This window comes from Dendropsophus ebraccatus, chromosome 1, assembly GCF_027789765.1.
Source record: "Dendropsophus ebraccatus isolate aDenEbr1 chromosome 1, aDenEbr1.pat, whole genome shotgun sequence".
Lineage (NCBI taxonomy): Eukaryota > Metazoa > Chordata > Amphibia > Anura > Hylidae > Dendropsophus > Dendropsophus ebraccatus.
The window spans coordinates 28,293,914-28,304,259 of NC_091454.1; the positions used below are offsets into that span (position 1 = coordinate 28,293,914).

The 10,346-nt window shown below is 41.5% G+C and overlaps 1 long non-coding RNA gene across 1 annotated transcript; it reads left to right on the forward strand.

Annotated features, from left to right (window-relative positions):
- The first annotated feature begins 1,298 nt into the window (after positions 1 to 1,298).
- On the forward strand, positions 1,299 to 7,028 carry LOC138773032 (uncharacterized). The gene is made up of 3 exons (XR_011359871.1): positions 1,299 to 1,345; positions 4,423 to 4,489; positions 6,441 to 7,028. It is a non-coding gene; the product is annotated as an uncharacterized lncRNA (long non-coding RNA).
- The last annotated feature ends 3,318 nt before the right edge of the window (positions 7,029 to 10,346 follow it).

A 10,346-nucleotide genomic window follows, 5' to 3' on the forward strand; every position in this document is an offset into this window, starting at 1 on the left:
TTTCATTGAAGTGAATGTAGCTTAAAGAAGTCCGGCGAAAATTTTTATTAAAGTATTGTATTGCCCCCCAAAAGTTATACAAATCCCCAATATACACTTATTAGGAGAACTGTACATAAAGTGCTTTTTTCCCTGCACTTACTACTGTATCAAGGCTTCACTTCCTGGATAACATGGTGATGTCACGACACGACTCCCAGAGCTGTGCGGGCTGTGGCTGCTGGAGAGGATGATGGCAGGGGGATGCTCAGTGTCCCTCCAGTGCCCTGTGTCCCTCAGTGTCCCCCTGCCATCATCCTCTCCAGCAGCCACAGCCCGCACAGCTCTGGGAGTCGAGTCGTGACATCACCATGTTATCCAGGAAGTGACATCACCATGTTATCCAGGAAGTGAAGCCTTCATGCAGTAGTAAGTGCAGGGAAAAAAGCACTTTAGAAGTATTTCCCGTAAGAAGTGTATGGGGGAGATTTATCAAACATGGTGTAAAGTGAAACTGGCTCAGTTGCCCCTAGCAACCAATCAGCTTCCACCTTTCATTCCTCACAGGTTTTTTGGAAAATGAAAGATGGAATCTGATTGGTTTGATAAATCTCCCCCAATATTGGTGATTTGTATAACTTTTGCTGGACTTCTTTAATTTTAAACCACATCTGCACTGGAGACAAGAGTGGTGCTGTCTCTGGAAGAAAGTAGCCATGTTTTTTTAGCGCTGGATAACCCCTTTAAAGTAGGTGTGGACGTATATATTATATTAGGTGTAGAGCTAACATTTTTGGATGCTGTATTGACTTCACGTGTCTATCTGAGATGTTGCAGCTTAACGTTAAATGAAGTGAAGTAGATTGAACTACAATACTAAACACAACATGTAGAATGGTGATATAAGTTTTTATATCCCAGAATCCCGCCCGCCTCACTGTCTCAATGTGATGTCTTGTGTGCCTCTGCTCTCCATTCAAAGAATTGACAGAGAGTGGATGCATGCAAGACATCCCATTGAGACAATTAGGCAGGCAGGCGGGATTCCGAGTCCACGGCACAGGTTTTGCTTGGAATTTTCGCCTGTTTTGCTCAGTTTTAACGGGCCCCAAAACTGCAAAGTTTTTATAATCCTGGTTGGGGTAAATGTGATGAGTTAGGAAGGAAAGAGGGGAGGGCTGTGACCCAGTGTGCCCCTTTCCAGTAAGTATTTTAATAATATTCACAGAAAAAAAGCCTTCATATACATTTAACCACCATAATCACACCTTTTTGTTGCTTCTCCACAAGTCACATATTTGATTATCCCCTCATTTTAGAGGACGCCACAAGCTGAGACTGAAGTCTTCACTGGTTGAGCTATCAGGTGAGGTGAAACAGACAGCATATAAAGGTTTACACTAAATTATAAGCAGATTTACTAAGATTGTCAGATTCCTTATACCTCACATTTATTGTGTGTCTAATTGTCCTGAGTGTATTTAAAGTGTCATTGTTGTTTCACAAAACTTTTGACATGTCATAGAGCTCTTATAATAGATCTCTATGGAGCCTGACTGATAAGTCCGCTTATCACTTGACACAGAGCTAGGAGAGGACTGCGCATAGCATGGTCTTCTCCCGACTCTATCTCACGATCAGCAGTAACGGACTATAATAGGTCCGTTTTGGGCAGTAGCCCAGGGCCCTGAGCTCCTGAGGGGCCCATGGCCCCCCAAACAGACTTATGTTCAATCATGATTTGCATAAAAATCGCTGCTTTTTACTGCAATTTTGCAAAAATCAGGGCAAAACTGCAGACAGGAGACAATGCAGAAGCATTAGAGAATATATTGAAGGATCTTATCATGTGACAATGATGTCTCCACAGGTCCTTTACAGGCTGCATTATGGAGGAAAAAAAGTTAAGTTAATGCCGCCATAGTTACAGTGGGCTGGGGGGGGGGGGGGGGGGCAAGCTTGGTGAACAGCCCAGGACCCATAGTAAAGTAAGGGTCCCTTTACACACACAGATTATCTGACAGATATCTTTCAGATTTTTGCAGCTAAAGCCAGGAACAGACAAACAGATAAACAGAGAACAGGTTATAAGGGAAAGACTGAGATTTCTCCTCTTTTCAAATCCATTCCTGGTTTTGGCTGCATAAATCTGCCAGATATCTGTCAGTTAATCTCTGTGTGTAAAAGGAGCCTTAATCTGCCCCTGCCGATCAGTATGGGTGTAAACACTCAGACCCGGACCGATCAAAACTTTTGACATGTCTCTCTGACAGTGATTTTAAACGTTTTTTTTTTTTTTTTTGCTGTACCTCTGTGCATCTACTTGCACCAAGCTATGGCAACCATGACACTAATGTTAACACCGACTACTTCAAAGTTGTTCAGTTGGGTGCAAACTAGATGTACAAAAAAATGTGGGCAAACCCTTAGTAAATATCTCAGGACATTTGGAATAAACAAGGAACATGCCCCATTTTTGAGTTTGTAATCTTATTTGTCAGTTTCAGTGCAAGATTAAAGGTTTGTTTTTTTTTTGGGGGGGGGGGGGGTCTGTTTTGTACCTGCCCTACACTGTGAATGGGGCAGCTGATTCCATTGACTGTGTGACTGCAGCTCCTATTTACATAATAATAATAATAATAATAATAAATTTATTTGTATAGCGCCAACAGATTCTGCAGCGCTTTTTTTTCTATGCATACAGTACAGAGGTACATAATACGCAGTTAAATTGGAATAAATAAGTACATAGTTAATAAAAATAACAAAACTAGGTCAAGCCACTACACAGTGAACAGAATTAACTGTTCCCAGTCCTGTTCCCGGTGTAATGTGTAAACAGCTGGTCGGCTGCTTTTGCCTACAGATCAGTGATTGACAGTGTTGCAAGAACCTGTCTAAATGCTTGGGTTCGGCAATGTTATCCGAATCCGAATGCTCTGCATTTGATTTCCTGTGGCTGCAGAAGCTGGATGCCGCCCCAACTTGTGCAGCTACGGAGAATCAAACGTTGCATTTAGATAACGTTACCGAATCCAAACATTTAGACAGATTCGCTCAACACAAGTGGCTGATGAACTAACCTGTGGATTTCTCAGTTTTGCCCATAAAACAACTTTAACCACTTAATAGAACCCATTTTTGAGTACACGTAGTATTCATTTTTGTACATTTTTATTTTGGAGAATAATTGCAAGAAACAAAAAAAAACAAACAGCAATTTTTTATTTTTTTTTTGCATTACTGTGGAGTAAAAATAACATTTTGCCTTTTTTCTGTGGGTCAGTATGAATGCAGCGATGCCAAATATGTCAATTTCTTGTATTGGTGTTTTTTTCAGTATTAAACTTAAAAAAAAAAAAAAAAAGATTTTTGTGTCACTGTATTCCAACTTTTTATTTTTCCACCAACAAAGCTTGTTTTTTTGTGGGATGAGCTGTTGTCTTTATTGGGGCTTTTTAAAAGTACATAAAACATCCTTTTTTTTGGGGAGGGGGGGGGGGTATCTAATTCTGCAGTAGTTGTTTTTAATCTTTTTTTGTTTTGTTTTACAAAAAAAGTTTTTTAGGGTACAAACACACACACCGTGTATGAAGCAGATACGCAGCAGATACACAGCAGATCTGCAGCAGATTTGATGGTGTGTTCAGTTATTTAGATCTAATCTGCTGCGTATCTGCTGCGTATTTGCTGCGTATTTGCTGCGCATCGCAGCAGTAAATACGCTGCGTATACGGTGTGTGTGTTTGTACCCTTAATGAAAAAATTCTATATTTACATTTATTTCTTATTTTATTTTTTTGCACCTTTTTTTTATTTTTTAACCGAGTTTATGTCCATGATGTTGGTGATGAGAACAGATCGGGATACTGGTTGCAACAAGCTGATCTTCTGGATCCGGCATCCCATTTATTGACTGGTGGGACAAGGCACCGGACATATAGGCCATCTGGCATTCTTTCCCTCTGCCTGCACATTAGATGATGGGCATATGTGAACCCAGCCTAATGCATTTGTATATGCAACACTAACAATATATTGTATTAGGCTTATTTAAATTTTTTGATCATTCGTGGGTCTGAGTGTTTAGACTGGAGAATGTGCTGGGAGAAGTCAACGTGCAGCACATTCTCTCCTGGCTCTTTTTTTTATGTGACCTGGATAATGTAAGTCTATATGGCTGTCCAGGTCGGACGGACACAGAGCAGGTAGAGCAATGCACTGCAGCGAGGACTTCTCCTGCTCACTCTCCTGATAAGTGGCGGTCTGAACAGACCCCAATTCATCAAACCTTTTCATGTCTTTGTTACATGTCATAAAAAGTTTTATCTAATGACAGGTACTAATTAAAGGGGTATTCTGATCTCAACTAATACAGGTAATCTCATAGGACACTTCTTTATACTGAAGACTAATAACAAATATGTCTTGCTTTTATGTCAGGAGGACTGTGCTCCAATACCTCAATTAAGCCAAATCAATTTACTATTCTGTTAGAAGAAAGATCTTGGTAAGTTCTTTCACATTTTTTCTCATTCCACTCAGAGATACTATAGAGACACTATAAATGGTTGATGACACAAAACGAGCATGCTTGTTTCGATGCTGTCAACATAGTATAAAGTGGGCTTAGGGCTCGATCCCGCTCCATCAGCAGCTGGGGGGGACGCTGCTAATAGGCAGCATGGAGCGATCAAAGCTGACTTTTAAATGGACTAAACATATCTTATTGGTAGTTCAGTGGTCCAGATCAGCTCCCTGCAGTGATATCTTGGGTAGTCGATTGTTGACAGTGCAGCCTGACATTGGCATTTATTTCAGCCTGTGTCCAGCAAGCTGAAGCAATCAAGTGCCAAGATCATGGATTAATGCACTACATATTTACTCTGTTGATCTCTATGAGCAATCATGGCACTGCTCATAGAAGTCTCCTAGTGGACTACAAAAAAGAATTAAAAAAAATAAAAAAGTTTTGGAAAATATAAACACATCCCACAATAAAAGTTAGCCCCTCCCCTTTTCCTATTGTTAAATAAAATAAAATTAAATTAAAGAAAAAAATAAATACCCATATTTGGTATCATGGCATGGGGAATCACCTGAATTATTAAAATATAATGTTAATGAACCTGCACTGTGAATGCCTAAATTAAAGAAATACTAAACGTCACAATTGCATTTTGTTTGTCACATCACATTTAAGAAAAATCAGAAAAAAGTAATCAAAGGTTCCCTCTCTATTTTATTTTATTTTTTGCACTTTTTCCTCCTCAAGCTTCAAAGGCCATAGCACTTGCATTTTTTCACCTAGAAACCCACATGAGTCCTTATTTTTTGAGCCACTAACCCTGTTTTGCAATGACAGGCTGAATTTTTGCATAAAATAAGCTGTGAAACCAGAAAAAAATTATATGTGAAATGAAATTGAAAGTAAAACGCATTTAATTTAAATGGGGGGGAAGGGGGGTAGCTCATTTGCCCCAGGGTAAAAGTGACATATTATATCCGTTCCTCAAGTTAGTATGATTACAATGATATGTAACTTGTATAACTTGTATTTTATTTGACAGCTTTTACAAAATTAAAATCTTTAAAAAAAATGTTCCTTAAAATTGCTCCATGACCATCCTTTTAATGCTTTTATATTTTTGTCTATGGGGCTGTGTGATCTGTAATTTTTTGTGCCATGATCTGTTCTTTCTATCGATACCTTACTTGCGCATATGCAACTTTTTGATCATATGCAACTTTTTGATCATGCACAATTTTGCACTTTGGAATTTTTTTACGCTTACACAGTTTACCGTGCAAGATCAGGAATGTTATAATTTAATAGTTCAACGGACGCAGCGAGCATCGTTATTTAATATTTCATTATGTGAACTAATGGCCACTGTTTCCATAGACTTTAAAGAGGACCTGTCACCCCCCGTGCCGGGGTGACAGGCTCCCGACCCCGTTAGAGCCCCCTATACTCACCTAATCCCGCCGGGTCCCGCTTCTGGATCCGGTCGGGTGACGGAGATCTCAGCCGCTGCAGCCCGGCGCGCGCACTGAGAGATGAATCCAGCACCCATAGAGAATGACAGGAGAGTCCGACGCTCCGTCATTCTCTATGAGTGCTGGACTCATCTCTCAGCGCGCGCGCCGGGCTGCAGCGGCTGAGATCTCTGTCACCCGACCAGGGGTTCTAACGAGGGGTCGGGAGACTGTCACCCCGACGCGGGGGCTGACAGGTTTCCTTTAATGATATTCATTGAATTATTATGTGAACGACAGACATTATTTTAAGTTCAAATGGTGGCTGTGTTTTTACAGTGTGTGAACATGGCCTAAATGGAAAAATTTAAGTAAAAAAAATAGAAAAGAAAATACCTTACGAAATTGATGGCTCTAACATTATAAGACAGGTAATATTATTATATTTTATTTAAATCTTTTAATTTTCTTTTATTTCTCAGTTCTTAACAGATTCTAGCGCTATGTCTTCGGTGCAGTTCTTCCTGCTTACTATGGGAATTGTCCTTCTGGGTTCTGTTTCATGCTTCTATTCCAACCAGACTGAATCAGCTTATGAAGAATTCTGCAGGAAACATTTGGCAGAGAGCGGGGAAGTTAAAAGCTGTGATGTTGAAATGAGAAAGATTAACGAGAATGGTGAATGCGTGAGCGAAAACACTTTTATTCTCGATAGACGCAATACATTTGTCCGATCTATATGTACAAAACAAAAAGAGGCCGCCATGTGCTGGAGCCAAATTCGGTTTAATGTTGTTGTTTGTAAACGCATAACCACGCTGGAACCGGATACTTGTATATATGAAAAGAACAGACAAAATGCTGTCCATATTGAAGTAAAATGTGAAAATCAGAAACCAGTGCATCTAGAAGACACAAGAGAATACAGATTCGTCAAGCACAAATGTGGGTTTGGCTCAGATAACTTCCCCTAGCCTGACCACAATGTATGACCAGTTTGAAGACTGGTGAATATCCAGATCTGCTATAATGTAAAGAAGAAACTTACTATTCTAGTGAATGTGCTTATCCATATATTGCATGCTATCATTTCTTTCTTAATGCAAATTAAAAAAAAATAAACCATTGTTCAGCACTTCTGCATCGAGCCTTTATTCACCTGATTATTTTTCAAATAACTTTTACTGAAAAAAGTATAAGATTAAAACATAAATAGATGGAAATAATTACATGAATGGTCATTACCAACATCTTATTTCATGGGTAAAATTAATATTGCCAAGCATGTTGGTGCCCCTTTTATTACGACTACTACAACGCACTTTTTGTACAGATTGGTCCAGGGCTCCCTGTAATATTCCTGGTGATCTTAGGACCCTATTACATATATAGAACAGATATCACCCTATGTAATAAAGACAATGATCAGCTGAGGAGCTTATCATTGGCTGATCGTTGTATTTCAGCATGTTAAAAAGTCATCGGCCACAAACCACGGATTGCTCCATGTAATAGGTGGCTGATTAAAGTATAATAAACATGTATATTTACCTGTCCATGCTTCCCTGTGTACTCCTGTCTATTTTCCACTGATCAGAGCTACCGCTGAAGCTTTTACACCTATCTCTGAAGTCACAGGTAAGTATATACACTTAAATAACACATCCTTGATCTGAATGAATGAAATATTCTCATTGTGTACAAAGTTAAATGTGCTGACAACAAAATCACACAAACATTTTAAATGGAAATCACATTTATCAACCAATGGAGGCCTGGATTTGGAGTCACAAAATTGGTGGAAAAACACACTAGAGGCTGATCCAACTTTGATGTAATGTCCTTAAAACAAGTCAAAATGGGGGCTCAGTATGCGTGTGGTGTGTGGCCTCCATGTTCCTGTATGACCTCCCTACAAACCTGGGCATGCTCCTGATGAGGTGGTGGATGGTCTCCTGAGGGATCTCCTCCCAGACCTGGACTAAAGCATCCGCCAACTCCTGGAAGTCTGTGGTCCAACGTGACGTTGGTGGATGGAGCGAGACCTGATGTCCCAGATGTGCCTAATCGGATTCAGGTCTGGGGAATGGGCTGGCTAGTCCATAGCTTCAATGCCTTCATCTTGCAGGAGCTGCTAATACACTCCAGCCACATGAGGTCTAGCATTGTCCTGCATTAAGAAGAACCAAGGGCCAACCCCACCAGCATATGGTCTCACAAGGGGTCTGAGGATCGCATCTCGGTACCTAATGGCAGTCAGGCAACCTCTGGTAAACACATGGAGGGCTGTGCAGCCCTCCAAAGAAATGCCACCCCACACCGTTACTGACCCACTGCCAAACCGGTCAAGCTGAAGGATGCTGCAGGCAGCAGATCACTCTTCACAGCGTCTCCAGACTCTGTCATATGTGCTCAGTGTAAACCTGCTTTCATCTGTGAAGAGCACAGGGCGCCAGTGGCAAATTTGCCAATCCTGGTGTTCTCTGGCAAGTGCCAAGTGTCCTGCATGGTTTTGGGCTGTGAGCACAACCCCCATTTGTGGACGTTGGCCCTCATCCTCATAAAGTCAGTTTCTAACCGTTTGTGCAGACACATGCACATTTGTGACTTGCTTGAGGTCATTTTGCAGGACTCTGGCAGTTTTCCTCCTGTTGCTCCTTGCACAAAGGTGGAGGTAGCAGTACTGCTGCTGGGTTGTTGCCCTCCTACGGCCTCCTCCACATCTCCTGGTGTACTGGCCTGTCTCCTGATAGCACCCCAAGCCTCTGGACTCTACGCTGACAAACACATTAAACCTTTTTGCCACAGCTCGCATTGAGGTGCCATCCTGGATGAGCTGCACTACCTGAGCCACTTGTGTGGGTTGTAGAGTGCGTCTTATGCTACCATGAGTGTGAAAGCATCACCAACATTCAAAAGTGACCAAAACATCAGCCAGAAAGCATAGGTTATTAGAATCATTCTTTGGTCAACACCAGCAAACCACTCCTTTTGTCAGTCAGTGTTGCTAATTGCCAATAATTTCCACCTGTTGTCTATTCCACAACAGCATGTGAAATTGATTGTCAGTCAGTGTTGCTAAGTGGACAGTTTGATTTCGCAGAATGTGTTTCCTTTCATCTCTCAATGGCTGCACTCTTGACTCTGCTTTGTCCTTTAAACCACACACCCAGACCCTGGCCACTTCGTTCCACCTTCACCTTAAAAAAATTCCCTCAACTCTTACTCAACAAAACTGTTGGTAGATGACCTCATCATCTCCCGCTAGGACTACTGCAACATCCTCCTCTCTGCTCTTCCATCTAACAACCTTGCTCCCCTTCAATCCATCCTCAACTTTGCTCTCCTCTCTGCTAAATCATTCACTGGCTCCCCACTACCAAACTAGTTCACTTTAAATTGTTAACCTTGACATACAAGGCCATCCACGACTTGTCCCCTCTGTACATCTCTGACTTGATGTCCTGCTACTGCCCTTCATGCAATCTTTATACCTCAGAATATCTCTGTCTGTGCTCTCCCCTTGTTCGCTCCTCACACAACGGCCACTATAATGTCTCCCAAGCTTCCCCCATGCTCTGGAATTCACTACTCCGACACAACCGACTCTCATCCACCATCACAACCTTCAAAATAAACGTAAAAAACAGTCACTATAGGCTACAACCTACAATAACCCTGGTGCCATCTCTCTCTATATATATACTTAGCATTTAAAACCCACATGTACTTAATAGGAAAATGTTTCAGATCAAAAACAAAGGAAATGCTGTGGTCCTGGCATGGTGAAACGCACGCACCTTTGATACTGACGTGATGATGATGATGATAATGTGACCAAAGTCACATATTTAAGAAACCCTGCACATCATAGCACACCACAAGCTTGGAAGCTGAGACTGAGGCCGGCATCAGGTGAGATGAAGCACCAGATAAAGATTAATGGTGTAAATTATAACGTATACATATAACATATTGTGTGATAAAGCTTTTTCTGTCTATCTAATAACAGATATACAGTGGTACCTTGGTTTAAGAGTAACTTGGTTTAAGAGCGTTTTGGTTTAGGAGCTCACAGTTTTTCAAAATTGTCACTTGGTTTAAGAGCATTGCTTTGGTGTAAGAGCTCCCTGTACTGGGTGGGAGGGGAGTGGTGGAGGGGCATGGTCTGAATAGCGTGGTCTACAGCCCTGTACTCTAAGCCAGGAAGTCTCCATCACCTTCCAAATCATAGCAGATCCACTTCAGGCTGGGGCTTACATCAGGGGACAGGACTGTGGAGGTAATCTCTCCATAGCTGTAACCCCTCTCCCCGGACAGAGAGCGCTGCATGTATGTGCCCACATCTGTCCTGCTCATTCCTTCCTGCTCCCTGTAGTCTCTGTCAG